The 17,644-nt window shown below is 43.8% G+C and overlaps 1 protein-coding gene across 12 annotated transcripts in view; it reads left to right on the top strand.

Moving 5' to 3' along the window:
- LOC137374610 (transcription factor COE3-like) overlaps positions 1-17,644 on the top strand; it is a 517,803-nt gene that overhangs the window by 173,538 nt on the left and 326,621 nt on the right. The window lies entirely within an intron of this gene.

Genomic DNA, 17,644 nt, shown 5'->3' with positions numbered 1-17,644 from the left:
TCCAAAATTCCTTAGATTCTGGAACAGTCCCATCAGATTGGAAGTTGGCAAATGTTACACTGCTTTTCAAGAAAGGAGAGAGAGAGAAAACAGGGAACGACAGGCCAGTTAGCCGAACATCAGACATTGGGAAAATGCTGGAATCTATTATTAAGGGTTACGCTGACAACCAATTTAAGATTGTCAGTCAGGCTCGCAGTGTGGCACATTTGCGCGTGATGGAAGCTACATACATTAATATACAGGGCCCTTTCTCTGCAGAAAGAACATGTACACACATTGTGCCTGTTTCAGCTAAACAAAATAAGTGACAGCCATTTGCTGGTTCATTCCTCAGGGCAATGCTTTGACCAATCAGAATCAAGCTGTCTGGTTTACAGTTCAAACAAACCTTGGCAGTTAACTGTCAGTCACCATTAACTGGTGCATTCTCCATGGCAATGCCTCTACCAATCAGAGTCCACTTGCCAACTAATCAACACTCTCTTCTCATATCATATAAATTTGTTGTTTTCCCTTACCTTGGTATTCTTGCGAATTGTCCTGATGAGTGCAAGACAAAAAGCTTTAACAAAATGTCTCTGTTTTCAGCAATACTTAAGTTCTGTACTGGCAAATGACTATTTATTAAGGAATTCTTAACAATGCATTTAGAAAAATACAGTATGATTATAACAAGTCAACATGGTTTTCTAAAAGGGAAATCCTGTTTGACAAACATATTAGTGTTTTTTGAGGATGTAACTAGTAAGGTAGATAAAGAGGAACCAGTAGATGTAGTATACCTGGATTTCCAAAAGGCATTTGACAAGGTGCCACACAAAAGGTTAATTGGCAAGATAATGGCTCATGGAGTTGGGGATAATCTATTAGCATGGATAGATGATTGCTAAACAGACAGGAAGCAATGAGTGGGCATAAACAGGGCATTTTCAAGTTGGCAGGCAGTAAATAGTGGAATGCTACAAGGATCAGTGCAGGGGCCTCAGCTATTTACAATCTATATTAATGACTTAGATGAAGAGACAGAGAGTAATGTATTTAAGTTTGCTGATGATACAAAGGCAGGTGGAAAGGTAAGCTGTGGGGAGAACACAGATTATGAAAGTGTTTGGTAGTGTAGACGGAGAGAGAATGTTTCAATTTGTGAGCAGTACCAAAACGAGGGACTATGTAATGATGTAATGAGTGGTGTGCCACAAGGATCTGTGCTGGGGCCTCAACTTTTTACCATTTATATAAATGACTTCGATGAAGTGACCGAAGGTATGGTTGCAAAATTTGCTAATGACGCAAAGATAGGTAGGAAAGTAACTTGTGAAGAGGACATAAGGGGGCTACAAAGGGATATAGATAGATTAAGTGAGTGGGCAAAGATCTGGCAAATGGAGTATAATGTGGGAAAGTGTGAAAATGTCCACTTTGGCAGGAAGAATAAAAAAGAAGCATATTATCTAAATGGTGAGAGATTGCAGAGCTCTAAGATGCAGAGGGATCTGGGTGTCCTAGTGCATGAATGGCAAAAGGTTAGTATGCAGGTGCAGCACGTAATTAGGAAAGCTAATAGAATGTTATCATTTATCACGAGGGGAATTGGAATACAAAAGTAGGGAGGTTAAGCTTCAGCTATACAGGGCATTGGTGAGACCACATCTGGAGTACTGTGTACAGTACTGATCTCCTTATTTAAGGAAGGGCGTAAAAGCATTGGAGACAGTCCAGAGAATGTTTACTAGACTAATACCTGGAATGGGCAGCCTGTCTTACAAGGAAAGATTGGATAGGCTAGGCTTGTATCCGTTGGAATTTAGAAGAGTAAGAGGCAACTTGATTGAAATATAAAAGATCCTGAGGAGTCTTGACAGCATGGATGTGGAAAGGATGTTTACTCTTTTGGGAGAATCTAGAACTAGGGGTCACTGTTTAAAAAAAGGGGTTGCCCATTTAAGATAGAGATGAGGGGAAATTCTTTCTGTCAGAGGGTCGTGAGTCTTTGGAACTCTCTTCCTCAAAAGGCGGCGGAAGCAGAGTCTTTGAATATTTTTAAGACAGGTAGATAGATTCTTGATAAACAAGGAGGTGGAAGGTTATTGGGGGCAAGTGGAAATGTGGAGTAATCAGTTAAGCCATGAACTTATTGAATGATGGAGCAGGCTCGAAGGGCCGAGTGGTCTACTCCTGCTCCTAATTCATATGTTCGTATGTAAGATAGTCACTAATAATCCAACAGGGCATTCAGGAGAAACCTCTTTACCCAGTGAGTGGTGAGAATGCGGCACCCACTATCACAGGGCGTAGCTGAGGCGACTAGCATGGATACATTTAAGGGGAAGCAAGATAAGCACATGAGGGAGAATGGAATAGAAGAATATATTGATGGAGTTTGATGAAGAAGGGTGGGAGGAGGCTCATGTGAATCATAAACACCATCATAGACCTATTGGATCAAATGACCTGTTTCTGTGCTGCAAATACTATGTAATATTGGTGAGAGGGGATGTTTACAGGGTCACAAGTTTACATGGATAGTATCCCAGTTCTATATGTAGACATAGAAGTTTGTAATGAGAACAGCTAATGTCAGGAAGTGAGTTTTTGTAAACAGGAAGTGCTACTGATGAAAACCTACACATCTATCTGGTCATTGTATGGTTGATTGTATTAGAATGGTGCCTTTCCTCCTTACAGTTGGGATCAGGGTCTCTCTCTCTCTCGAGCAGATGTAAGAATCATCCATTATGTGAGTTTAGGGCATTTTCAGATGCATTACAAGTGGGATGAAGTCTGCAGCACAAATTTGTTCTCAGTTGGGCACAAATTGGCAGTAAAACTCACTCTCCAAGTTTCGTACTCCACTGGGCTGCTCATAGTTGCATTTTTCGGATATAAAATCTCTCGCTTCAGGACATATTCTAATTAGAAAAGTAAGATTCATAAATTTCATAATCACTTCTAATTAGTGAGAGCCTATATTTGTCCTAATTTTGCTAATTAGGAAAGGGAGTGTTCATGTGTCTGCCCCATGTGTATGACTCTTCTGTATTAATGGCTGTTATTGCAGGCACAAATAGTCTCTTGATCTTTATAGGTCACTTTTAAGAAAAGAGTCACAGGCTTGCATTTATATAGGACTTGCCACGCATCTCAGAAATGTCTCAATGCAGTTAAGATATTGTGAATTGGCAGTGACTACCATATCAAGAAATTTGCCCAACAATTGGAGCACAGCATGATCTAACAGTCATGATAGGAGTGACCAGTTAATCTGATATGGTCCGAGAGACAAAGAGAGAGATGTGAGAGAGTCAGGTTGGTCAGGACACTGTGAGCTTCTTGCTCTTCAAATAGTGCCTTGGATTGTTTAGACCCATATGAACAGGCAGACAAGACCTTGATTTAGAGTCTCATCCATAACCTTCTGAGTTAAGGCATAATTGCTATTACTGAACCAAAGTGTTATTGAGAAAAGTTGAGCAGTAAATGGGATGAGGTTAACCTCAGAAGTTTTGATTGGTTTGGCTTTGGGGTTTAATAGTCTCTAACATATAGGGTGAAAGGCTTCATGTTGACTGAAAGAGTTTATACAGCGAGTGAATGAGTCATGGAGACAAAGACGGTACCAGGTTTGATCACTGATCTGTGTGAAGTGCCTTGACCTCAGCCAGGCAGCAGTAGTTGCACTAGATTAGCTTCAGTTCACCTGGGTTTGGTGGAGTGGAAGTGGATAAACATTTGTGCCTCTTGCTTCCGAGTGCAGTCCAGTGACCCATGGTGGCAATTAACAATTGGATGTTCAGATGATGGTCAGATTGAGCTCGGCTTCTTGTGATCCAATAGCCTGTCACCACTCTTAGTCAAGGGTCAAACATGAAGAATGGCCACTTGAAAAAGATAAGGAGCCTTAATGGAACAATATCTCAGAAAGGAGTCAACATTTCAGAGAAGGAAGGTGGAGAGAAGAAAATTAATGAAAGGAAGAATGTTGAAGGAAGGAAAAGCTGAGGAATGTAAGAAATTTCTCAACTTGGAGGTCTTGGGTAGACTTAGTTACAATAGGAGATGTAGTAAAGATTGAAACGCATGAAGGGAGGAGGAAAACATGTGGAAATTAGAGCTTAAAGAGAACAGGAGAGGAAAATTTAAAGAACCAAAACCTACATTAGTATTGATAAAGGAGTCATAGAGTCAAAGAGTCATAGAGTTATACAGCACAGAAACAGGCCCTTCAGCCCATTGTGTCTATGCCGGCCATCAAGCACCTATCTATTTTAATCCCATTTTCCAGCACTTGACCTGTAGCCTTGTATGCTATGACGTTTCAAGTGCTCATCTAAATACTTCTTAAATGTCGTGAGGGTTCCTGCCTGTACCACACCTTCAGGTAGTGTGTTTCAGATTCCAACCACCCTCTGGGTGAAAAACCTTTTCCTCAAAACCCCTCTAAACCTCCTGCCCCTTATCTTAAATCTATGCCCCTGGTTATTGGTCCCTCCACGAAGGGAAAAAGTTTCTTCCTATCTATCCTACCAATGCCCCTCATAATTTTGTATCTCTCAATCAGGTCCCTCCTCAGCCTCCTCTGCTCTAAGGAAAACAATCCGAGCTTATCCAATCTCTCTTCATAGCTGAAATGCTCCAGCCCAGGCAACATCCTGGTGAATCTCCTCTGCACCATCTCCAGTGCAATCACATCTTTCCTATAGTGTGGTGACCAGAACTGTACACAGTACTCCAGCTGTGACCTAACTCGCGATTTATCTAGATCCATCATAACCTCCCTGCTCTTATATTCTATGCCTCGGCTAATAAAGCAAGTATCCCATATGCCTTCCTAACCACCTTATCTACCTATGCTGCTGCCTGCAGTGATCTATGGACAAGGAGAAAAATGTGAAAAGGTTGTGATGAAGAGAGAGACATTGAACATGAGAGAGCAGGATCATCCATCAGGCAACAAGTTTTTTCATGTACCCTGTCCAAGAGGTGTGAGAAGTGTCTCTCCAGATATGGGAGCTACACTCAAAACTAACAGCATAGTGATTGGATTGATCGTAATTGTAGAAGAGACACGCGCATCAAATTCGCAAGCCTCAAGCCAAAGATTAGAAGAGGCCTTTTTGAATGAGTATCTGGAGTGGACTACCATTAAAAATTGTTAATACCTTGCAAATTAAATGTTTCAAGAAAGAAGTGGGATAATTACTTCGTGAGAATAATGTATAGGCAGGCATTACAAGCTAGAAATAGATGAGGAAGGTTTTTTGACCAGTATTTGACCATTGTATCCTCTCACCACTCACTGTGACATCCAGTTGCTTCTTAACTAATATCAGGATTCTCCCTCCATGTACTGATCACTGTTTCTGATATTAGTTCTAACTTAGCTTATTAGATTGAATCTATTTCCCCTAGTCCTACTGTTATAGATAAGTTTGAGCTTGTAACATAGAAGATAGAACATAGAACAGTACAGCACAGTACAGGCCCTTCGGCCCACGATGTTGTGCTGACCCTTTAACCTACTCTAAGATCAAACTACCTACCTACCTTCATTCTACTGTCATCCATGTACCTATCCAAGAGTCGCTTAAACGTCCCTAATGTATCTGCTTCTACTACCACCGCTGGCAGCGTATTCCACGCACCCACCACTCTCTGTGTAAAGAACCTACCTCTGACATCTCCCCAAAACCTTCCTCCAATCACCTTAAAATTATGCCCCCTGGTGATAGCCCTTTCCGCCCTGGGTAAAAGTCTCCGGCTATCCACTCTATCTATGCCTCTCAGCATCTTGTACCCCTCTATCAAGTCACCTCTCATCCTTCTTCGCTCCAATGTGAAAAGCCCTAGCTCCCTCAATCTTTCTTCATAAGACATGCCCTCCAGTCCAGGCAGCATCCTGGTAAATCTCCTCTGCACCCTCTCTAAAGCTTCCACATCCTTCATCAATGTGTTTTGTCACATCTTCAGATAATTCAATAAGGCTTGTGAGGCATGACCTGCCCCTCACAAAGCCATGCTGACTGTCTCTAATTAAACCATGCTTTTCCAAATATTCATAAATCCTGTCTCTCAGAATCCTCTCCAATAATTTGCCCACGACCGACGTAAGACTGACTGGTCTATAATTCCCAGGGTTATCCCTATTCCCTTTCTTGAACAAAGGAATAACATTTGCCACCCTCCAATCATCCGGTACTACTCCAGTGGACAGTGAGGACGCAAAGATCATTGCCAAAGGCGCGGAAATCTCTTCCCTCGCTTCCCGTAATATCCTTGGTAATATCCCTTCTGGCCCCGGGGACTTATCTGTCCTCATATCATTCAAAATTTCCAGCACATCCTCCCTCTTAACATCAACCTGTTCGAGCATATCAGCCTGTTCCACGCTGTCCTCACAAGCGACCAGGTCCCTCTCACTAGTGAATACTGAAGCAAAGTATTCATTTAGGACCTCCCCTACCTCCTCCGACTGCAGGCACAAGTCCCCTCCACTATCCCTGATTGGCCCTACCCTCACTCTGGCCATCCTCTTATTCCTCACATAAGTGTAGAACGCCTTGGAATTTTCCTTAATCCTACCCGCCAAGACTTTTTCATGTCCCCTTCTCGCTCTCCTAAGTCCATTCTTCAGTTCCTTCCTGGCTACCTTGTAACCCTCTAGAGCCCTGTCTGATCCTTGCTTCCTCAAACTTAAGTAAGCTTCCTTCTTCCTCTTGACTAGCTGTTCCACATCTCTTGTCATCCAAGGTTCCTTCACCCTGCCATCTCTTCCTTGCCTCATCGGGACAAACCTGTCGCAGCAAGTGCTCCCTAAACAACCTCCACATTTCTGTCCTGCATTTCCCTGAGAACATCTGTTCCCAATTAATGCTCCCCAGTTCTTGCCTAATAGCATTGTAATTCCCCCTCCCCCAATTAAATATTTTCCCTTCCCGTCTGCTCCTGTCCCTCTCCATAACTATAGTAAAGGTCAGGGAGTTGTGATCACTATCACCGAAATGCTCTCTCACCGAGAGATCTGCCACCTGGCCTGGTTCGTTGCCAAGCACCAAGTCCAACATAGCCTCCCCTCTCGTCGGCCTATCTACATATTGAGTCAGGAAATCTTCCTGGATACACCTGAATGAAACTGCTCCATCCAAACTATTTGCACTAAGGAGGTTCCAATCAATATTAGGGAAGTTGAAGTCACCCATGACAACAACCCTGTTACTTCTGCACCTTTCCAAAATCTGCCTCCCAATCTGTTCCTCCGTCTCTCTGTTGCTATTGGTGGGTCTATAGAAAATTCCCAACAAAGTGACTGCTCCTTTCCTGTTTCTGACTTCCACCCATAATGACTCAGTAGACAAACCCTCCTCGACGACCTCCCTTTCTGCAGCTGTGATACTATCCCTGATTAGCAATGCCACTCCCCCACCTCTTTTACCTCCCTCCCTATTCCTTTTGAAACATCTGAACCCCGGAACATCCAACATCCATTCCTGCCCCTATGATATCCACGTCTCCTTAATGGCCACAACATCGTAGCTTCAAGTACTGATCCATGCTCTAAGTTCATCACCCTATTCCTGACACTTCTTGCATTAAAATAGACACACTTCAACCCATCATACTGGCTGCAACTTTGCCCTGTCAACTGTCTAACCTTCCTCACAGACTCTCTGCACTCGGTATCTGCCTGTTCAACAGCTACCCCATCCACTGATCCGTAGCTCCGGTTCCCATCCCCCTTACATAACATACATAGATTGCATCTTACATAAGTAGAATCTATGGCACAGGAACAGGCCATTTGCCCCACTTGTCCATGCTGGGTATTTATATTACACAAAGACCCTCTCCCACCAATTAACTCTTCCCACCTTGTCTCTCCCATTTTCCTCTATTCCCTTTTCTCTCATGTCTCTTAAGTGCTGTCTGCTTCAACTACTCCATGTGGCAGTGAGTTCCATCTTGCACAATACTGTGTAAAGAAATTCTTCCTAAATTATTTCTTTTTATCCATTTGTGACTATCTTATATTCATTCCCCTTGTTCTGGACTCAGCCACAAGTTGAAGCAATATTTCCACATCCACCCTCTCGAACCCCTTCATAATTAAAAAGAACACTGTCAGGTCTCTTCTCAGTCTTTTCCAGGGAAAGGAGGCTCTTAATTTTCATTAACCCTGAGTGAAGTATCTCCCTTGCATCCAGGTAACCAGAACTAGGCACGGTGCTTACTGTATGTTCTGACTGTAGCACTGAAGTAGTTGATCTGACTATATAGTTCCACATGGTGCTCTGCAGTATACTGGATTGTCAAGTTTACGAAGATCTTTGGATCTTTTTGAAACTTCACCCGTATCTTTTTCAGTACCATTCATGGACTCCATTTTTTTCTCCCTTTGTGAAGGAATTCACAATTATTCATGTTAAATTCTACCTGTTATTTATCAGGCCACTTTTATATTTTGCCCAGCTCTTGGTGAAGTTGCTAAGCTACTTCCTCAGAATCGAGTTGCCCACCAAATACAGCGGCTGTGGAAACATTAGTTGTACAATGTAAATGGCCAGGGGACGGACTGATGTCTGGCAGACTGGGAGTGTGGGGGGTGGGATGATGGGAGAATGGTGGTGGAAGAGGACTGAGATAGGAATTGGGGATTTTTCTGGTATAAAAGTGAAGCCAGAATCCCCACAGATTAGCAAACCAAAACTGGAGGCTGAAAACAAGTGACAGAGGTTCCTGGGAGAGAAATGACGGCAGTACTCTAAAACTGCTTAAGCCAATGTCAAAATGATTTGGGGGGGGCAGGGCTCAGAAGGCCCCTCTGACACATCCCCTGCCAATGGCTTCACCACTATCATTTGGTTCCATGACTATGCTTTCTTGCGAAGAGTATCCTTCCAATGGTTACCAATATTTGGTGTGAAGGTGCACAGTTCGTTACTTAGAAGTCCAGGTGAAGGGGACAAATCCAACATGAGGACTCCACTATGTTTGAAAAGGGCAGGGAGGAAGACAAGCTAAGTCAGTGGTTAGATGACACCAATTTTGGATTTAATAGTTTGCAGATTTCGGGAGGAAGGGAGGGTGGAGTGAAAAACATATGGAGAGAGCAGTTTTTTGAAAAAGAATGAAACAGAATACATAGAAACACAGGAGCAGGAGTAGGCCATTCGGCCCTTTGAGCCTGCTCCGCTATTCATTTTGATCATGGCTGATCATCCAACTCAGTAACCTGTTCCCGCTTTCTCCCCATACCCTTTGATCCCTTTAGACCCAAGAGCTATATCTAACTCCTTCTTGAAAGCATACAATGTTTTGGCCTCAACTGCTTTCTCTGGTAACGAATTCCACAGGCTCACCACTCTCTGGGTGAAGAAATTTCTCCTCATCTCAGTCCTGAAAGGTTTACCCCATATCCTTAGACTATGACCCCTGGTTCTGGACTCCCCCACCATCAGGAACATCCTTCCTGCATCTACCCTGTCAAGTTCTGTTAGAATTTTATAGGTTTCTATGAGATTCCCCCTCACTCTTCTGAACTCCAGCGAATATAATCCTAACCGACTCAATCTCTCCTCATATGTCAGTCCCGCCATCCCAGGAATCAGTCTGGTAAACCTTTGCTGCGCTCCCTCTATAGCAAGAACATCCTTCCTCAGATAAGGAGACCAAAACTGCACACAATATTCCAGGTGTGACCTCACCAAGGCCCTGTATAATTGCAGCAAGACATCCTTGCTCCTGTACTCGAATCCTCTCGCTATGAAGGCCAACATACCATTTGCCTTTTTTAACCACCTGGTGAAAATCCTTGATTTCAACACAGTGATGATAAATACAACAGGAATAACTTTTAATAAAGGAAGAACAAATTTGTGCCTTTCTGAACCTCAAGATGACCCAAAGCATTTTACAGCCAATTAAGTACTATGGAAGTGTTTTTTTTCTTTGGCCTTCTTATCTCGAGAGACAATGGGTAAGCGCCTGGAGGTGGTCAGTGGTGTGTGGAGCAGCGCCTGGAGTGGCTATAAAGGCCAATTCCAGAGTGACAGGCTCTTCCACAGGTGCTACAGAAAAATTTGTTTGTCGGGGCTGTTACACAGTTGGCTCTCCCCTTGCGCTTTTGTCTTTTTTCCTGCCAACTGCTTAGTCTCTTCGACTCGCCACACTTTAGCCCCGTCTTTATGACTGCCCGCCAGCTCTGGCGAACGCTGGCAACTGACTCCCACAACTTGTGATCAATGTCACAGGACTTCATGTCACGTTTGCAGACGTCTTTGAAGCGGAGACATGGACGGCCGGTGGGTCTGATACAAGTGGCGAGCTCGCTGTGCAATGTGTCTTTGGGGATCCTGCCATCTTCCATGCGGCTCACATGGCCAAGCCATCTCAAGCGCCGCTGACTCAGTAGTGTGTATAAGCTGGGGATGTTGGCCGCCTCGAGGACTTCTGTGTTGGAGATACGGTCCTGCCACCTGATGCCAAGTATTCTCCTGAAAGGTTTACCCCATATCCTTAGACTATGACCCCTGGTTCTGGACTCCCCCACCAGTGTAGTCACTGTTATAATATAGGAAACAGGGCAGACAATCTAGCACACAGCAAGATCCCACAAAGAGCAATGAGATAAATGCTTTTTTTAATGATGTTAGTTAAGGGATAAATATTGGTAAAGACACTGAGGAGAACTCTTTGAAATAGCACCGTGGGATCTTTTAATCCACCTGAGAAGTCAGACAGGGTTTAAAGTCCCATCTGAAAGATGGCACATCCGACAGTGCAACACTCCCTCAGTACTGCACTGGGAGTGCCAGACTGGATAATGTGACACCCATTTTGTTTTGGAGAGGCGGGGGGCCATTGATCTGTACCTTCAGACAAGGAAGAGAGAAGGGGACAACAAGGAGAAAAACCCATCATAGAAGTTTAAAAAAACCCTGTAAATTCTTTATCCTATGTCTTGGAAAACACAGTCAACAGCGAGCGGAATTTTTTACATCCGCTTGTTTCTCTGGGTATTAAGCAGCCCCTGAGGTGCTCATTACTGTCCCGTTCTGTGAGTACCTGAGCACTGGTAATGACTTTAATTCCCTCCTGACTGCTTCCTGTTTCTATATTTGTTTGCATTGCAGTGCACAGATATGTAGCCCTGACGCTAAACAAACAAGGAATCTTCCAAGCGTTTAGCGCATTGAAAGTCGCCACATTCACAGTTCCTTCAGGGGTGAAGCAATGTTTTCCCAGCCATGTCGTTTGAACTGGAAATGTGTTAGTTTGTTTCTATTCCTCTCTATCTCTCTCTTCTGAAGCTGCTGGTGCCTTAGTCCAACGGACACCAAACCATCAAAGAACCGCAATGAGAGTTCTCCCTGGTGTTCTAGGTGATTAATAGTCATTTATCTCATAGCTTTGTGGGATCTTGCTATGCGCATATTGACTGTTGTGTTTCCCCTACATTACAACAGTGACTATCCTTCAAAATAAGAAAGCACAAGGCAGCACAGGTACAATGGGCTGAATGGCCTCCTTCTGTGCCTGTATAATTGGCTGTAAAATGCTATGTTCCCACTTTCTAATCCAAATTATGCTGACGCCAGCTGTAACGTAACCCCCCAACTCCCTACTTAGAATCTCCAACGCCCCCCCCGCCCCCACCACTGCCCACCCCCAACCCCCAACCACCTTCTTTTGACTCACAACAGACCGGGACATGAATCCAGAACCTTTTATTCTGTGTGGTTTAATTGCGAGATGACTTTTACCATCTGAACTGTTACTGGGAGTTTTAACATTAGAGCCACTGCCTGGAAGTAGTCAAATTATACCAGTTTAGAAAACAGGAAAATCCCCGTGGGTTCTGGCTGCTGACAGTCTACCCAACAGCCTCTACTGAAAGTGTATGCCATTGAAAGACAGGTAGAGACTGCAGGGCTCCATTGCAATATGTCAATCCAGGCTCAGACTCACAGCTGCATACTGGTCATGTGTCAAAGGATCAGGAGGTGGGAAATTGGTGCCTGTGGAAACATGACCCATGACCTTTGGATCAGTGCTTTAAGAAGGTCCTGTATGAGAGATTTAATAGTGTTCAAAATCATGAAGGGTTTCAATAAAGTAAATTGGAAGATACAGTTTCTACTGGCAGGAGGGTCGGTAACCAGAGGACACAGACCTAAGACAATTGGAAAAAGTGCCTAGGAGAGATGAAGCAAATTTTTCCACTCTGTAAGTTGTCATGATCTGGAATACACAAAGAACAAAGAACAAAGAAAATTACAGCACAGGAATAGGCCCTTCGGTCCTCCAAGCCTACGCCGATCCAGATCCTCTATCTAAACATGTCGCCTATTTTCTAAGGGTCTGTATCTCCTTGCTTCCTGCCCATTCATGTATCTGTCCAGATACATCTTAAGAGACGCTATCGTGCCCGCGTCTACCACCTCCGCTGGCAACGCGTTCCAGGCACCCACCACCCTCTGTGTAAAGAACTTTCCATGCATATCCCCCCTCAACTTTTCCCCTCTCACTTTGAACTCGTGACCCCTAGTAATTGAATCCCCCACTCTGGGAAAAAGTTTCTTGCTATCCACCCTGTCTATACCTCTCATGATTTTGTACACCTCAATCAGGTCCCCCCTCAACCTCCGTCTTTCTAATGAAAATAATCCTAATCTACTCAACCTCTCTTCATAGCTAGCGCCCTCCATACCAGGCAACATCCTGGTGAACCTCCTCTGCACCCTCTCCAAAGCATCTACATCCTTTTGGTAATGTGGCGACCAGAACTGCACGCAGTATTCCAAATGTGGCCGAACCAAAGTCTTATACAACTGTAACATGACCTGCCAACTCTTGTACTCAATACCCCGTCCGATGAAGGAAAGCATGCCGTATGCCTTCTTGACCACTCTATTGACCTGCGTTGCCACCTTCAGGGAACAATGGACCTGAACACCCAAATCTCTCTGTACATCAATTTTCCCCAGGACTTTTCCATTTACTGTATAGTTCACTCTTGAATTGGATCTTCCAAAATGCATCACCTCGCATTTGCCCTGATTGAACTCCATCTGCCATTTCTCTGCCCAACTCTCCAATCTATCTATATTCTGCTGTATTCTCTGACAGTACCCTTCACTATCTGCCACTCCACCAATCTTAGTGTCGTCTGCAAACTTGCTAATCAGACCACCTATACTTTCCTCCAAATCATTTATGTATATCACAAACAACAGTGGTCCCAGCACGGATCCCTGTGGAACACCACTGGTCACACGTCTCCATTTTGAGAAACTCCCTTCCACTGCTACTCTCTGTCTCCTGTTGCCCAGCTAGTTCTTTATCCATCTAGCTAGTACACCCTGGACCCCATGCGACTTCACTTTCTCCATCAACCTACCATGGGGAACCTTATCAAACGCCTTACTGAAGTCCATGTATATGACATCTACAGCCCTTCCCTCATCAATCAACTTTGTCACTTCCTCAAAGAATTCTATTAAGTTGGTAAGACATGACCTTCCCTGCACAAAACCATGTTGCCTATCACTGATAAGCCCATTTTCTTCCAAATGGGAATAGATCCTATCCCTCAGTATCTTCTCCAGCAGCTTCCCTACCACTGACGTCAGGCTCACCGGTCTATAATTACCTGGATTTTCCCTGCTACCCTTCTTAAACAAGGGGACAACATTAGCAATTCTCCAGTCCTCCGGGACCTCACCCGTGTTTAAGGATCCTGCAAAGTTATCTGTTAAGGCCCCAGCTATTTCCTCTCTCGCTTCCCTCAGTAACCTGGGATAGATCCCATCCAGACCTGGGGACTTGTCCACCTTAATGCCTTTTAGAATACCCAACACTTCCTCCCTCCTTATGCCGACTTGACCTAGAGTAATCAAACATCTGTCCCTAACCTCAACATCCGTCATGTCCCTCTCCTCGGTGAATACCGATGCAAAGTACCCATTTAAAATCTCACCCATTTTCTCTGACTCCATGCATAACTTTCCTCCTTTGTCCTTGAGTGGGCCAATCCTTTCTCTAGTTACCCTCTTGCTCCTTATATATGAATAAAAGGCTTTGGGATTTTCCTTAACCCTGTTTGCTAAAGATATTTCATGACCCCTTTTAGCCCTCTTAATTCCTCGTTTCAGATTGGTCCTACATTCCCGATATTCTTTCAAAGCTTCGTCTTTCTTCAGCCTCCTAGACCTTATGTATGCTTCCTTTTTCCTCTTAGCTAGTCACACAATTTCACCTGTCATCCATGGTTCCCTAATCTTGCCATTTCTATCCCTCATTTTCACAGGAACATGCTTCTCCTGCACGCTAATCAACCTCTCTTTAAAAGCCTCCCACATATCAAATGTGGATTTACCTTCAAACAGCTGTTCCCAATCTACATTCCCCAGCTCCTGCCGAATTTTGGTATAGTTGGCTTCCCCCCCAATTTAGCACTCTTCCTTTAGGACCACTCTCGTCTGAAATTGTGGTGGAAGCAGATTCAATAGTAACACTCAAAAGAGAATTGGATAAATAATTGAGAAGGAAAGCAATTAAAGGGCTATGGGAAAAGAGCAGGGGAGTGGGACTAATTAGTTCTTTCAAAGAGCCAGCACAGGCACGATGGTCTGAATGACCTCATTCTGTGATTCAATTTGGCTAGTAACAAATATGGCTATTGTCAGCAGGCTAACTTGATGCACTGCCTCCTTGACACTGCGGCTGAAATTGTGTGTTGATCTCTGTAATAGGGAGCTCTTGCTCATGGCTACATGGGTTCATGTATTACCCAATTATTCCATTGACAAATAAAAACTCAATGGGAAAAGTGATCCATCCGTGGCTAAAGAGGTTAGGGGAAGTATTAGGTTCAACAAAGAGGCTTATAATTTTGCCAAGAAGATTAGTAAGCGTGCGGATTGGGAGAGTTTTAGAAACCAACAAAGGATGACTAAAAAGATGATTAAGAGGGAGAAAATGGAATATGAGAGTAAACTAGCAAGAAATGTAAAAATCGATTGTAAGAGCTTCGACGTGTATGTAAAAAGGAAGAGGTTCGTGAAGTTAAATGTGGGTGCCTGAGACTATCTGTTACAGTTTACAGTCTAGCTCGCTTGACATCAGTCGTTGTGAAACTGCTCGAATCCATTATTCAGGAAGTGGTAACAGGGCACTTAGAAAATCATATTATTAGGCAGAGTCAGCCTGGCTTTATGAAAGGAAAATCTTATTTGAGAAATCTATTCGAGCTTTTTGCAGATGTAACAAGCAGGGTAGATAAAGGGGAACCAGTGATGTAGTATATTTGGAATTTCAAAATTTGAATAGGTGCCACATGAATGATTGTTCCATAATACAAGGCCTCTGGTTTGGGGGGAGGCGGGGGAATGTTGGTTCTATATTAGCACAGATAGAGGATTGGTTAAAGGGCAGAAAACAGAATAAATGGGTCCTTTTCAGGTTGGCAGGCAGTAAGTGGTGGGCTGCTGCCAGGATCAGTGTTGGGGCCTCAGCTATTTAAATTTAAATTAAATCTATATTAATGACTTAGATGAAGGGACTGAGTGTAATGTCTCCAAGTTTGCTCATGATACAAAGCCAGGTGGGAAAGTAAGCTGTGAGGAGGATGCAAAGAGGCTTCAAAGGGATACAGACCAGTTAAATGAGTGGGCAAGAAGGTGACAGATGGAGTATAATAGGGGGAAATGTTAGGTTATTCACTTTGGCAGGAAGAATAGGAAAATATATTTTTTTAAATGGTGAAAAACTATTAAATCGTAGTTTGCAGAAGCTGTTTCCCTTGGCTGGAGAGTCTAGAACTTGGGGTCAGAATAAGGGGTTGACCATTTCAGACTGAGATGAGGGGAAACTTCTTCTCTTCGAGGGTTGTGAATATTTGGAATTCTCCACACCAGAAGGTTGTAGATGCTCAGTCGCTGAGTATGTTCAAGACAGAGATCAATAAGGGAATCAATGGATATGGGGATATGGCAGGAAAGTGGAGTTGAGATCAAATATCAGCATGATCTTATTGAATAGCAGAGCAAGCTCGATAGGCCTTATGGCCTACTCCTGGCCTATTTCTTTTATTCTTATGCTCTTATTACATAATTTTCAGCTTTTATGTCATCACAAGTTAGAAACAAGTTGAAAATGTAATCAACATGGTTTTATGACTTGAGATGCATCACTGATAGCCCAATAGTAGGATTCCATAGATTAGCACATACCAAAGTCAACCCTCCATCCCGAGGCCCATTGAAATGATAAAGCCATTCTCCAGGTGGTTAATGCTTCATGCATGATTATGGTGCCAATTAGGCAGCCATGATTGAGCCAGGAAGAAAAGCCTTGTGGTTTGAGAGGGTTGTGAGGAACACTGGCGAGACTGGTGAGGATCATTGTTCTCTGTTGGCACTCTCCTTACTTTTATGCTGTACCTATCTCCCCTCAGATTGGGAACCTGACGCATCAGGGTGGGGGAGGAAGAAGGTAATCCTGTGGTTATGCATACCACCATTTGTTAAAGACAATGCCTCAAATTTAAAATTCTCACCCTTGTGTTCAAATCCTCCAGTGGACTCTCCTCCCTCCCTAGCTCTGTATTCTCCTCCAGCCCTACAACCTGTTGACAACTCGGCGTTATCTCAATCTGGCTTTTTGTGCATCTCTGATTTCCTTTACCCCACCATTGGCAGCTTTGCCTTCAGCAGTCCAGACCCTAAGTGCTAGACTTCACTCCCTAAAGCTCTCCGCCTCTCTAACTCTCCTTCCTGCTTTAGGATGCTCCTTAAACCAAACTCTTTGACCAAGCTTTTGGTCACCTGTCCTAATATTTCCTTCTGTAGTTTGCTGTAAAGTTCTGTTTAACAGTTGTTACCTAGAAGCACCTTGGGTCATTTTACTACATTAGAGGTGTTATATAAATGCAAATTGTTGTTGCTTTGAACAGGACAATGCACGGTTTGTGAATTAATTCAATCTAGCTGCCGCCCAGCGCCGTGTGACGGTGTCAGACAGAACACTTTTTCTCACTGATAGCTCCATGGATCCTTACACTGGGGCTTACTGTGCAGAGTGACCCCTGACCTCAGGAGTGGAATGAAAGAATTCTCCTGGGCTAGGGAGGGAAGAAAGTCATAATCATAGTCATTTACGGCTAGGGATTCCTGCGTCAGATTGCTATCCAGGAGCCACTGTCTGTTGTTAGAAAGTTTGTAGTATGTGTGTGTCTGTGTCACTGTTTGTTTGTATCTGTGATTGTGTGTGTGCATGTGTGTGTGTGTGTGTGGGAGAGAGGGAGATAGAGACAGAGACACAGACAGACTCTCCCCAAGGTAGAAAACAGTGCTGATGCACCTTTCCGTGAGGTAGTGGACAGGTAACCAGTAGAACTGTACCCTCAGTGGGAGTCACCACCTTCAGGCGAGCAGAGGATAAAAGAGGTGGGGGGAAAACATAATATTTTTTTAAAATGTAGAATACGGAGCGCAAGCCATTTATGAATCGTCATGCCTCAAAACTCAGTCGCTGTAGCGACAGCCTAGGAGTAAAAGCAATGAGCTGTCACGAAGGTGGGGGGGAGTAGCAGGAGGGAGGAGCGGTGGGTAGAAAAAGGTTAACGCAGTTAGCGGAGGTTTCAAAG

Source organism: Heterodontus francisci, chromosome 1 (assembly GCF_036365525.1).
Source record: "Heterodontus francisci isolate sHetFra1 chromosome 1, sHetFra1.hap1, whole genome shotgun sequence".
Classification (NCBI taxonomy): domain Eukaryota; kingdom Metazoa; phylum Chordata; class Chondrichthyes; order Heterodontiformes; family Heterodontidae; genus Heterodontus; species Heterodontus francisci.
The sequence above is the reverse complement of the archived record's forward strand: the minus strand, read 5'-3'. Positions and strand labels throughout refer to the sequence as shown.